Consider the following 15,018-nt stretch of genomic DNA (forward strand, 5'->3'; position numbering starts at 1 on the left):
GTTGCTCGTGCTCCTCCTGACTCTTGGAGTAAATCAGGATGTCGTCGATGAAAACAATGACGAACTTGTCGAGATAGGGTTTGCACACCCTGTTCATAAGATCCATGAATACTGCAGGTGCGTTCGTAAGTCCGAACGGCATAACCAAGAACTCGTAGTGACCATAGCGAGTTCTGAATGCTGTCTTAGAGACGTCCTCATCCCGGACTCTCAGCTGATGATACCCTGACCTTAGGTCTATCTTCGAATAGTAACACGACCCTTGCAACTGGTCGAATAAGTCGTCTATGCGTGGAAGAGGATAACGGTTCTTCACCGTCACCTTGTTGAGTTCACGGTAGTCGATGCACATCCTGAACGTACCGTCTTTCTTTTTCACGAATAGTACTGGAGCTCCCCAAGGCGAAGAGCTTGGACGAATGAAGCCCTTTTCCAAGAGCTCTTGTAGCTGCTTAGACAATTCTTCCAATTCTGATGGAGCTAGACGATATGGCGCGCGAGCTATGGGTGCTGCTCCTGGAGCGAGCTCGATCTGAAATTCAACCTGACGATGAGGCGGTAAGCCAGGTAAATCTTCAGGAAACACCTGAGGGAAGTCACGTACGACTGGTATATCCTCCAATTTCTTTTCCTTTACTGATGCGTCTAAAACAAGAGCCAAAATGGCTGTGTGCCCCTTTCGTAAACATTTCTGAGCCTTCAAGAAAGAGATGATGCCAACCACAGCACCACTCTTGTCGCCTTGAACTTCTAGAGGTTCCTGACCAGAACGAGGAATGCGAATGATCTTCTCACTGCATAAGATTTCTGCCTGGTGTTGGGATAACCAATCCATCCCAATCACGACGTCGAAACTTCCCAAAACTATGGGAATGAGATCAATAGAGAAGGCTTGACCAGCTAGGATAAGATTACAACCCTGAACTACGTTCGTGGCTTCTAGACTTTTACCGTTAGCTAACTCTACTACATGTTTGGTGGGTAAAAGTGTTGGTGCACGTTTTAGCAGTTGACACATTTTCACAGACATATAGCTTGTATCCGCACCCGAATCAAACAAAACAGTAACGTAAATATTGTCGAGGAGAAACTTACCCATAACAACGTTGGGATCGTTCACTGCGTCGCCTCGACCTAGCACAAAAGCACGACCCCGAGCTTCGTTGCCGTTGTTATTTCCTCCGTTGTTGTTGCCGTTGCCCTGGTTGTTGTTGTTGTTGTTGTTCTGGTTCCTGTTGAGCTGTGGGCAGTGTCTCTTGATGTGGCCTTCAGCACCACAATTGTAGCATCCCTTGTTGCCCTGTTGTTGGTTAGGCTGAGCGTGAGGCTGCTGCTGATTTTGGTTCGCAGGACGAAGGCTTCTACAGTCTTTGGCCTCATGACCCATCTTGAGGCATCTTTGACAACGACCCTTGGTGCACTGGCCGTTGTGGTGCCTGTTGCAGTTGTTGCACTTTGGAAGATTTCCGCGATATCCACCCTGCCTGTGGCTACCTGACGACTGCTGGTTAGGGCTTTGATAGTTGTCAGTCTTTCGCTGCTGATTCTGGGACTGAACCGAAACTGATGCTTTGCTTGAATCCCCCTCCCATTTCCTCTTGTTGTCGCTGAGAGTAACGGGAGTAGCTGAAGGAGTGACTGTAGCAGTAGCGCTGACACGCTTAGGCAGTTTATTCTGATCCACTGCCTGATCGGTGATGCGATGAGCGAGACGCTGGATTTCCTGTATGTTGTCGAGGTTAGCCGAGGTAACATGGCTCTGGATTTCTGGTGCCAACCCCTTGAGATACATCTCAATGCGCTTGTATGGAGGGTCTACCATAGTTGGACACAGCACGGCCAGCTTGTTTGACCGCTTGGTATACGCTTCAATCTCCGACCCAACCATTTTCAGATTATACAGCTCGTCTTCTAGCTTGTGAATATCTTCACGCGTACAATACTCTCTCTTGATGAGTTCCTTGAAGTCGTTCCAGGGTGTGGCGTTAGCAGCTGCCAACCCCAGAATTTGCACCTGCGCGTTCCACCAGGTTAGCGCGATTCCTTCTAAAGTGCCGGTGGCGTATTTCACCCTGCGTGCCTCAGGGCATTCACACATTTCGAATACTGATTCTAGCTTCTCGAACCAGTGGAGGAGTCCAACCGCTCCTTCTGTGCCGCTGAACGTGCCGGGACGGCAGTCCATAAAGTTCTTGAATGTGCAGACAGGCTGCTGCGCGTGTTGACCTATTGTGTACGAATAGGACGAAGTTAAATACGAGAGTTAATGTAGGATCTAGAGATCCTAGTGTGTGCCTATACTGCAGGATATACTACCTGCTTGAGCTGCTGCAACTGCCGCAGCAACTTGGGCTTGAACAAGAGCCTCTAACTGGGCTTGTGTCATGTTAATTCTTCCAGCCATTGATCTTCATGTCAAAGGCGAAATAGGTGAGAAAAGTTCGCGAATAGTGCGATGACAGAAAAGTGTAAGCACGTAAGGGTTCTTAAGCAATAGCAAATAGTGAGCATTGTAGTCTAAGCATACCGCGAGCAAAGTTCTAAGTAATTCTAGCAAGTAGGCAATGAACATAAACCTTATTACCTAAAATGTCGAGTCTTGCACGTGGAGCGAAGCGTCGTTGTGGATCGTTGAGAGCACTGTTCGGGTTATAGTCTGGTTTTAATAAAAACTATTTCCCGTATTAAAACCAAGTTCTCTATAACCAATGGCTCTGATACCAATCTGTCACACCCCCAAAATCCACACGCGGAGTACCACCGCTTGGGAGCGTGACATGACCAGGATCAAGCCATCAATCATATCAAACATAGCATGTAATAATAATAAAAGTCATTAAAGTAGTTCATCATGACATGATCGATGTTTCAAAACCAAGCATTGTTTAAGTAGCGGAAGCATTGTTGTAAACCCAAGTTAAAAAAATACTGAAATGTCATAAATGTCCAACAAAGTAATACGATCCTTGTCCACAACGACCGGCTCCTCTTTGTGCAAGCTCCATGTACCTAACGATCTGCAAGGCATGTAACAGAATGATCAACAAACTAGTTGAGCGAGTTCACAGTAAGTAAGTGCGTAACAGTAAGTAACGGGTGGCTCTACTGGGCCGATAGTAAGTTGTATAGGTGGGGGCTTCCCATATTATGTGACCACTAGACTATTCGTAACAACTACTCGTATCATCCCTGTTCTTCTTCCGAGAACAGTAGCGCGTATGGGGTGTACGTAGGTTTTACGCACGTATCCTTCACAACCGAGGATAGGAGACGCGGGGGTGTACGTGGGTTTCACGTACGTATCCTTTGTACCGAGGATAGAAGTAAGTAATGCGTACACGTAGGTTTTACGTGCGTGCCTGACATCCGAGGCAGTGATTGGCATATGACCACGTAGGTGTTATTCTAACCTACGGAACCGTCCTGACATCCGAGGATCACAGTGGGTGATAGTCTAGGAAAAGCATATGTACATTCTTAGTCAATGGTAACCTTTATCCCATTCCCACGACCCGGGAATCCCATGCCTTAGTAGGAGTGTGAACTCACCTGGGTTTGCTCGGCAGACAGTAAAATGCTCAAGTATACAAGTAAGGGATCAACCACGTCCTATCATGGTTACTTATGCAAGTTAGATTCGTACTCAACTATTGCACGTATAAGCTACACGTATGTATACATATAATCATGGCAATGTACACGTATTCCAATAGCAGCCCAAAACAAACAGTAAACAAATATCCAAGTGCCCGGCCCAAACCAATTGGGCCTGTATAGAAAAAGTCCAATAGCATGGCCCGTCTCGAGTCGCAACGAGGAGATCCCGAGTCGCAACGGGACTCGTAACGGTGATGTTCTCGAGTCGCAATCGGAGCTGGTCTCGAGTTGTTAAGGTCCGGTTACGAGTCGCAACGGGACTCGCAACCGTGGTTTCGGTTCGTCATGGTCCGGTTACGAGTCGCAACTGGACTCGCAACCATGGTCTCGGCTTGTGCTGTTGTGGCCTCGAGTGGGGTTCCGACTCGCAATGAGTGATACCGAGTCGCAACCGTGTGTGTAACTGGTTACCATAATTCCTGCAACAATCCTTCCGTGATTCTAGCAAACAACTTAGGCAGTTTCGGAAATCAGATCAAACCATGTTTATTCAGCATTCAATCATATTCATAACACCTTCAAAATCATCATCATTAGCATATTCATAACAGCATCAAACAACTAATCGGATTAGCACACAAATCTCAACCGAGTCAAAAACATATCATCGGACTAGCATGCAACCTAACCGATTATCATTCATACAAAATCTGATTATCAATCATCATACAATCATAAACAACATAATCAAATCGGCCAACAATCTAACCGGCCCTAGTTTAATATCATGCCACTCTAATCGGTTTAACACATACTTGGACCGATTGATCAAACCATACACGACATCACAACAAAACAGGAAATCATAAACTCAAACTAACCGAGATGGAGAGAAGGGATCCGGATTCAATAAGCTTCGATGCGTGTATCACTTCGGCAGCCCTTGGTTCCGAGTTGAGAGAGAGCGTTTGGTGTGTGTGTGTGTTCTTGGTTGCAAGGTTGTGAAAAAACTAAACCCTAGAGGGATGTGTATGCATAAATACGTATGGAATGAAAGTGGGCCGAAACCCCCACTTGGGCCACCTCATGGTCTCGAGTCCAACCGTATGGACCGAGTGGGTTTGTGAAATCAAGTGGGTGTTGTGCGTTTTGGGCCGTTTATAACATCTATACACACACAATGCACATAAATAAACATTCATTAAAATCATATATGTGACAACTCGAGTTTCTGACTTTCACTTTCGCATTAAATGCGCGTTGACTTTGACTGTTTAGTTGTTTGGATTGTGGACTTGAAATTGTACGAGTTGTGTTTTAATGAAACGTATTGTCATTTTTGCCTATATGTGATTACTTGCTGTGGTAGAAAATAATGTTAGAATTATTATTAAAACACTTAATCTAGACCACGAAACATGACCTACAGTTCGAAGGATCTCGAAACATATCCTTCGATTCGAAGGATCAACTTTCGGTCCGAAGGATCTCGAAACATATCCTTCGACCAAGGACCCTATCCTTCGACATCTTTCGGCCTAGCTTTTCTAATGGGCTTGGCCCATTTCTGTGATACGTTTAAATACGTGAGTGCATGTAGTCGGCAGTCACTTTCAACCCTAGAGCCTTTCTGTGAGTGACGGCAATTTGGAACTTTCGAAGCTTGCTTTAGTTTTCGATTCACCTCGGTTAGTATCCAAGCATTGCATGATTATTTAATTGTTATCCTTGCTAACTGTTAATCGAATACATGATTCATTAATATATATACATAATGCCTGACCTCATGTTTGAATCCTTGCTTATTGATGATGTTGATTATGGTAAACGAAAACGAAACAAGGGAACACGGTTTGGGTTAGTTTAAACACAAAGATCAAAACCTGCTATCGATTAGGGCTTTTGGTATTCTGTTCGGATTATTAATCAATATTATAGATCGATTGTAGTGAGGAATCGTGCTCGTATGATACTCGTTATGTAGATGTACTGTTAAGTTTTGGTACCTGTTGTGATTTGTTTGGACATGCATGATCGATGATGATTGTTAATGATGATGACGGCTGTAGATGATTAGGGTTTCTGTTTCTGTAATTGACTGCGTGATATCCGTAACTGATTGTGATCAAACGTAACTGATATGTATCGAAAGATACTTGCTACTCGAAACATAGTTGTTGTCGAAGGATAGCTTTGACCGAACCATAGTAGCATTGACCGAAGGATAGCATTGACCGAAACATAATTAGGTTGAACGAAAGATGACAGTTTGGTCGAAAGATGGCATTGGTTCGAAACATAACATTCGGTCCGAAGGATAACTGTGATAACTGTTTGTCGAAAGATCACTAATGTACCGAAAGATAAGGGTGGATCGAAAGATATATAATTATGAACATATTTTGAATGTTGGAATGTATGTTTGATTTATTTGGCATGCCATGCTTAGTGATGAATGTTAACATTGGTATTCGTGTGCACTAGCTGATGATTTGATGTGAAACAATACGTGTTGTGCCGATATGCAAACTGATTGTTATGTGAACATTAAATTGCATGCGTATCATTGTGAACATGAACTGATTTGTTATACGTGCATACAATAGGACGTGATTAATTACTTGTGAGTGCATAACCTAGCATACCGAGCAAACCAAGGTGAGTTCACACAGCCAAGGCATGGGTTCCCAGGGTGGGAATGGGTTGGATGATTATTTGTGCATGCTTAAATGATACTTGTCGAACTGCCTTCGCACACACCCTGGTTGGTAAAGACTATGGTCGCGAACGAACTACTCAACTGCCTTCGCACACACCCTGGTCGGTAAAGACTATGGTCGCGAACTGATCGATTGCCTTCGCACACACCCTGGTCGGTAAAGACTATGGTCGCGAACTAATGAACCTAATCTTCGCACACATGCCTGTGAGGCCGCGATGGAACTGATACGATATGAGACTTAATTGAACGAACGCATTATTACCCAAACTAAACTATTAACTGTGAACTCGCTCAACTAGTTTGTTGATCATTCTGTTACATGCCTTGCAGATCGTTAGGTACTTGGAGCTTGCACTGGAGAAGCGGGTCGTTGTGGACAAGGATCGTGGCTTTTCTTTTGAACTATTATGACACTTAAAACTGTTAACTACTACTGGATTATTTACTATGCTTCCGCTACATTTTGAAACTATGGTTTTGTTTGAACACCTTTCGTGTTGAATGGATGGTTTACTTTTATTTTTACTTGATATTAATTGCATGTTCAATATGATTGGTGGCTTGATCCTGGTCAGTCACGCTCCCAAGCGGTGATACTCCGCGTGTGGATTTTGGGGGTGTGACAGATTGGTATCAGAGCCATTGGTTATAGAGAACTTGGTTTTAATATGGAAACACGTTTTTATTAAAACCAGACTATAACCAGAACAGTGCTCTCAACGATCCACAACGACGCTTCGCTCCACGTGCAAGACTCAACTTCTTAGGTAATAAGGTTTATGTTTATTGCCTACATGCTAGAATTTGCATAGAACTTTGCTCGTAGTATGCTTACATTACCTTGCTCACAACTTGTCATTGCATGAGAATACTTATGTGCTTACACTCTTCTGTCATCGCACTATTCGCGAACCTTTCTCACTTATGTTGCCTTTGATGTGAAGATCAATGGCCGCACGAATTACCATGACTCAAGCCCAGCTAGAGGCTCTCGTTGCTGCGGCAGTTGCAGCCGCCCAAGCAGGTAGTATATCCTGCAGTATAGACACTAGGATCTTTAGATCCTACATTAATTCTCGTACTTAACTTTGCCCTATTCGTACACAATAGGTCAACCCGCTCAGCAACAACCTGGGTGCACCTTCAAGAATTTCATGGATTGTCGTCCTAGCTCGTTCAGTGGCACGGAGGGGGCAGTTGGACTCCTCCACTGGTTTGAAAAGCTCGAGTCGGTTTTCGAAATGTGTGAATGCCCTGAGGCTCGCAGGGTGAAGTTCGCCACTGGCACACTTGAAGGGATTGCGCTCACTTGGTGGAACGCACAAGTGCAGATCTTAGGGTTGGCAGCTGCTAACGCCACACCCTGGAATGAATTCAAAGAACTGATCAAGAGGGAATACTGCACTAGAGAAGACATTCACAAGTTGGAGGACGAGTTGTATAACTTGAAAATGGTTGGTTCGGAAATCGAAGCTTACACCAAGAGATCGAATGAGTTGGCTGTGTTATGTCCAACTATGGTGGACCCTCCATACAAGCGTATTGAGTTGTATCTCAAAGGTTTGGCGCCAGAAATACAGAGCCACGTTACCTCAGCTAACCTCAACAATATCCAGGAAATACAGCGTCTCGCTCATCGCATCACCGATCAGGCAGTGGATCAGAACAAACTGCCAAAGCGTATCAGTGCTACTGCTGCCACTACAGCTGCTACTTCTGCTACACCCAGCGACAACAAGAGAAAATGGGATGGGGATTCCAGCAGGGGATCGGTGTCTGTTCAGTCCCAAACTCAGCAACGTCGCACCAACGATTACCAGAGTCCGAGTCAGCAATCATCGGGAAGTCAGGGACAACGAGGTTATCAGGGAAATCATCCGTGGTGCAACAGGTGCAACAAACACCACAGTGGAAGGTGTCGGAAAGATCGCTGTCAAAGATGCCACAAGATGGGCCATGAGGCCAAAGATTGTAGAAGCGCGCGACCAGTAAACCAGAACCAGCAACTCCCACCGCCAGCTCCACAGAATCAGCAGCAGCAGCCACAGCGTGGAAATCGGGGATGTTTCCAGTGTGGGGCTGAAGGTCATTACAAACGCGATTGCCCTCAGTTGAACCAGAATCGCAACAACAACAACAACAACCAGGGCAACGGAAATAACAACAATCAGGGTAATGGTAACAACAACAACGGGGGAAACAACAACAACAACGGCAATGAAGCTCGTGGTCGTGCTTTTGTGTTGGGTCGAGGAGATGCAGTGAATGATCCCAATGTGGTTATGGGTAAGTTCCTTCTCGACGATATTTATGTTACTGTCTTATTTGATTCGGGTGCTGATACAAGTTATATGTCATTGAAAATGAGTAAATTATTAAAACGTACACCAACACCCCTAGACACCAAACACGTCGTAGAACTAGCCAATGGTAAAAGTGTAGAAGCCGCACAGGTAGTCAAGGGTTGTAGTATTGTTCTAGCGGGTCAGACTTTCTCGATTGATCTCATACCTATAGTTTTGGGTAGTTTCGACGTCGTCATCGGTATGGATTGGTTATCCCAACATCGTGCGGAGATTTTATGCAAGGAAAAAGTTATTCGTATTCCTCGCTCCAGTCAGGAACCTCTCGAAGTACAAGGTGACAAGAGTGGTGCTGTGGTTGGCATCATCTCTTTCTTAAAGGCGCAGAAATGTTTACGAAAGGGACATACTGCCATTCTGGCACTTGTCACTGACGCATCAGCAAAGGAAAAGAAGCTGGAGGATATACCAGTTGTGCGTGATTTTCCTCAAGTGTTTCCTGAAGATTTACCTGGTTTACCTCCTCATCGTCAAGTCGAGTTTCAGATTGAGTTAGCTCCTGGAGCAGCACCAATAGCCCGCGCACCGTATCGTTTAGCTCCAACCGAACTGGAAGAACTGTCGAAGCAGCTACAAGAGCTCTTGGAAAAGGGCTTTATTCGTCCAAGCTCTTCGCCTTGGGGAGCTCCAGTGTTATTTGTGAAGAAGAAAGACGGTACGTTCAGGATGTGCATCGACTACCGCGAACTCAATAAGGTGACGGTGAAGAACCGTTATCCTCTTCCACGCATAGATGACCTATTCGACCAGTTGCAAGGGTCGTGTTACTATTCCAAGATTGATTTAAGGTCAGGGTATCATCAGCTGAGAGTCCGGGATGAGGACGTCTCCAAAACCGCTTTCAGAACTCGCTACGGTCATTACGAGTTTCTTGTCATGCCATTCGGGCTTACGAACGCGCCTGCAGTCTTCATGGATCTTATGAACAGGGTGTGCAAACCCTATCTCGACAAGTTCGTCATTGTTTTCATCGACGACATCTTGATCTACTCCAAGAGTCAGGAGGAGCACGAACAGCACTTACGTCTTATCTTGGAACTTCTTCGAAAAGAGCAACTGTACGCAAAGTTTTCGAAATGCGACTTCTGGCTTCGTGAAGTCCACTTCTTAGGCCATGTGGTAAACAAGGATGGGATTCATGTCGATCCATCCAAGGTTGATTCGATCAGAAACTGGCCAGCACCACGTACACCGACAGAAATACGCCAATTCTTGGGTTTGGCGGGTTACTACAGGCGATTTATTAAAGACTTCTCAAAGATCGCGCAACCACTTACTATGTTAACACAGAAAGGTGTCGTTTACAGATGGGGTAATACGCAAGAGACAGCTTTTCAGTACTTAAAGGATAGGCTTTGCAGCGCACCTATTCTCTCATTGCCAGAGGGCACGGATGACTTCGTGGTTTATTGTGACGCATCGATACAGGGGCTTGGTTGTGTATTGATGCAGCGGGATAAAGTTATTGCCTACGCTTCGCGGCAACTCAAGGTTCATGAACGAAACTACACGACGCACGATTTAGAGCTGGGAGCTGTTGTTTTCGCGCTTAAGATATGGCGACACTACCTGTACGGTACCAAGTGCACGATTTACACCGATCACAGGAGTCTCGAGCATATTCTTAAGCAAAAGGATTTGAATATGCGTCAACGGAGATGGGTTGAACTTCTGAACGACTACGAATGCGCCATCAAGTACCATCCAGGCAAAGCCAACGTTGTGGCTGATGCCCTCAGTCGAAAAGACACTCTACCTACGCGCGTGCGAGCGCTACAGCTTACTATTCAGTCCAGTCTTCCTGCACAGATACGAGCTGCTCAGTTAGAAGCACTGAAACCCGAAAACGTCAAAGCTGAAGCCTTACGCGGTTCAAGGCAACGCATGGAACAAAAGGAAGACGGCGCCTACTATGTAACGGGGCGTATTTGGGTCCCACTTTATGGCGGTTTACGCGAACTTGTAATGGATGAAGCTCACAAGTCTCGCTATTCGGTACATCCAGGGTCGGATAAAATGTACCACGACATCAGCACTACTTATTGGTGGCCTAGTATGAAGGCTCACATCGCTACGTATGTTGGAAAATGCTTAACCTGTGCGAGAGTCAAGGTTGAATATCAAAAACCATCTGGTCTACTTCAGCAGCCTAAGATACCGCAATGGAAATGGGAAGAAATTTCCATGGATTTTGTTACGGGCTTACCTAGATCCCAGCGTGGGAATGACACTATTGGGGTGATCGTTGATCGACTCACAAAGTCTGCTCACTTCTTGGCTATCAAAGAAACGGATAAGTTTTCTACCTTAGCAGACATCTACTTGAAAGAGGTTGTTTCGAGGCACGGAGTGCCCACTTCTATTATTTCGGATCGCGATGCACGATTCACGTCAGAGCTTTGGCAAGCGATGCACAAATCCTTCGGCTCACGATTAGACATGAGCACAGCATATCATCCTCAGACGGATGGGCAGTCTGAGCGAACTATTCAAACTCTAGAAGACATGCTTCGAGCGTGTGTTATCGATTTCGGCAACGGCTGGGAAAAGCACCTCCCTTTGGTGGAGTTCTCGTACAATAACAGTTACCATACCAGCATTCAAGCCGCTCCATTCGAGGCATTGTACGGACGTAAATGCCGGTCACCTCTCTGTTGGGCAGAGGTGGGGGATAGTCAGATTACGGGTCCAGAGATTGTAGTGGACGCCACAGAAAAGATTGCACAGATACGACAACGCATGGCGGCAGCACGCGACCGTCAGAAAGCCTACGCGGACAAGCGTAGAAAGCCATTGGAATTTGAGGTCGGGGACCGGGTTTTATTGAAAGTTTCACCCTGGAAGGGTGTGGTTCGATTTGGTAAACGAGGCAAACTGAATCCGCGGTACGTCGGACCATTCGAAATCATTGAAAAGATTGGCAAAGTAGCCTACAGATTAAACCTACCAGCTGAACTCGGTGCAGTTCACAATGTATTTCACGTGTCGAATCTGAAGAAATGCCTATCAGATGAGACCCTTATAGTTCCTTTTAAGGAACTCACTATCGACGAGCGGTTGCAGTTCGTCGAGGAACCAGTTGAAATCACGGACCGGGATGTTAAGGTCCTCAAACACAAGAGAATCCCTCTTGTTCGAGTTCGTTGGAACTCCCAGCGTGGTCCAGAGTATACCTGGGAACGCGAAGATCAGATGAAAGAAAAGTATCCCCAGTTATTCGAAACCAATGCATCCACTTCTGAGGCTGAAGCTACTACTACTGAATTTCGGGACGAAATTCCAAATCAACGGGGGGATGATGTGACACCCCAGGAAAACCAGTGAACGATGTAACTTACCTAGCTTCCTCAGTGAGTGCGTACCAAATTTCGGGACGAAATTTCTTTTAAGTTGGGGATAATGTGACAACTCGAGTTTCTGACTTTCACTTTCGCATTAAATGCGCGTTGACTTTGACTGTTTAGTTGTTTGGATTGTGGACTTGAAATTGTACGAGTTGTGTTTTAATGAAACGTATTGTCATTTTTGCCTATATGTGATTACTTGCTGTGGTAGAAAATAATGTTAGAATTATTATTAAAACACTTAATCTAGACCACGAAACATGACCTACAGTTCGAAGGATCTCGAAACATATCCTTCGATTCGAAGGATCAACTTTCGGTCCGAAGGATCTCGAAACATATCCTTCGACCAAGGACCCTATCCTTCGACATCTTTCGGCCTAGCTTTTCTAATGGGCTTGGCCCATTTCTGTGATACGTTTAAATACGTGAGTGCATGTAGTCGGCAGTCACTTTCAACCCTAGAGCCTTTCTGTGAGTGACGGCAATTTGGAACTTTCGAAGCTTGCTTTAGTTTTCGATTCACCTCGGTTAGTATCCAAGCATTGCATGATTATTTAATTGTTATCCTTGCTAACTGTTAATCGAATACATGATTCATTAATATATATACATAATGCCTGACCTCATGTTTGAATCCTTGCTTATTGATGATGTTGATTATGGTAAACGAAAACGAAACAAGGGAACACGGTTTGGGTTAGTTTAAACACAAAGATCAAAACCTGCTATCGATTAGGGCTTTTGGTATTCTGTTCGGATTATTAATCAATATTATAGATCGATTGTAGTGAGGAATCGTGCTCGTATGATACTCGTTATGTAGATGTACTGTTAAGTTTTGGTACCTGTTGTGATTTGTTTGGACATGCATGATCGATGATGATTGTTAATGATGATGACGGCTGTAGATGATTAGGGTTTCTGTTTCTGTAATTGACTGCGTGATATCCGTAACTGATTGTGATCAAACGTAACTGATATGTATCGAAAGATACTTGCTACTCGAAACATAGTTGTTGTCGAAGGATAGCTTTGACCGAACCATAGTAGCATTGACCGAAGGATAGCATTGACCGAAACATAATTAGGTTGAACGAAAGATGACAGTTTGGTCGAAAGATGGCATTGGTTCGAAACATAACATTCGGTCCGAAGGATAACTGTGATAACTGTTTGTCGAAAGATCACTAATGTACCGAAAGATAAGGGTGGATCGAAAGATATATAATTATGAACATATTTTGAATGTTGGAATGTATGTTTGATTTATTTGGCATGCCATGCTTAGTGATGAATGTTAACATTGGTATTCGTGTGCACTAGCTGATGATTTGATGTGAAACAATACGTGTTGTGCCGATATGCAAACTGATTGTTATGTGAACATTAAATTGCATGCGTATCATTGTGAACATGAACTGATTTGTTATACGTGCATACAATAGGACGTGATTAATTACTTGTGAGTGCATAACCTAGCATACCGAGCAAACCAAGGTGAGTTCACACAGCCAAGGCATGGGTTCCCAGGGTGGGAATGGGTTGGATGATTATTTGTGCATGCTTAAATGATACTTGTCGAACTGCCTTCGCACACACCCTGGTTGGTAAAGACTATGGTCGCGAACGAACTACTCAACTGCCTTCGCACACACCCTGGTCGGTAAAGACTATGGTCGCGAACTGATCGATTGCCTTCGCACACACCCTGGTCGGTAAAGACTATGGTCGCGAACTAATGAACCTAATCTTCGCACACATGCCTGTGAGGCCGCGATGGAACTGATACGATATGAGACTTAATTGAACGAACGCATTATTACCCAAACTAAACTATTAACTGTGAACTCGCTCAACTAGTTTGTTGATCATTCTGTTACATGCCTTGCAGATCGTTAGGTACTTGGAGCTTGCACTGGAGAAGCGGGTCGTTGTGGACAAGGATCGTGGCTTTTCTTTTGAACTATTATGACACTTAAAACTGTTAACTACTACTGGATTATTTACTATGCTTCCGCTACATTTTGAAACTATGGTTTTGTTTGAACACCTTTCGTGTTGAATGGATGGTTTACTTTTATTTTTACTTGATATTAATTGCATGTTCAATATGATTGGTGGCTTGATCCTGGTCAGTCACGCTCCCAAGCGGTGATACTCCGCGTGTGGATTTTGGGGGTGTGACAATATAATTCCGTTCTCATAAGCACGTAACGTCATAACATTCATATAAATTAAAGCCCGTAAAATCATAACATGTACACATACGGTTCATAAAGTAGGTCTAGAATTCGAGTTGTCACATTAAGCAAGCTTGCTTCAACTTCCTTTCAACATCTCGCAAAAGAGGTAAGGATTGAAGTACTCAAAAACCCATCAGTCCTGCTGCACCAGGTAAGTGTGATCGAAATAGGGCAACCATCCTAGATGACCCCTATAATCCAGTATCTGCAGGAAGGGATACTCCCGGAGAGCAAAGCAGAGGCAAGAAAGATTCAAAACAAGGCCCTGCATTATGAGATGAATGGTGGTATTCTATACCAAAAGTCCTTCTTGGGGCCCTTATTGCGCTGCGTGGATCCCCAAGACGCGAACTACCTGATCAGAGAGATCCATGAAGGGATCTATATCATCCATGCAGGACCACACATGGTTGTCGCAAAGATTATGAACGCTGGATATTATTGGCCAGGGATGCATGTCAACGCCCTGAAGGAGTTGTGCAAATGCGACTCTTGTCAGCGGCATTCTCCAAAGACCCTGCACCCAAAAAATGATCTTATCCCCGTGTCCACTGCTTGGCCTTTTCAACAGTGGGGGATTGATATGGTGGGACCTTTCCCAGACGCTTCGGGAGCCGTGAAATTTATAATTGTGGCTGTTGACTATTTCACCAAGTGGGTGGAGGCCAAGGCTCTTCCTTCAACCACCGCAATGATGGTGCGCAAGTTTATCTGGGAGCACATCATCTGCAGATTTGGTCTTCCAC

This window comes from Helianthus annuus, chromosome 2 (genome assembly GCF_002127325.2).
Source record: "Helianthus annuus cultivar XRQ/B chromosome 2, HanXRQr2.0-SUNRISE, whole genome shotgun sequence".
Taxonomy (NCBI): domain Eukaryota; kingdom Viridiplantae; phylum Streptophyta; class Magnoliopsida; order Asterales; family Asteraceae; genus Helianthus; species Helianthus annuus.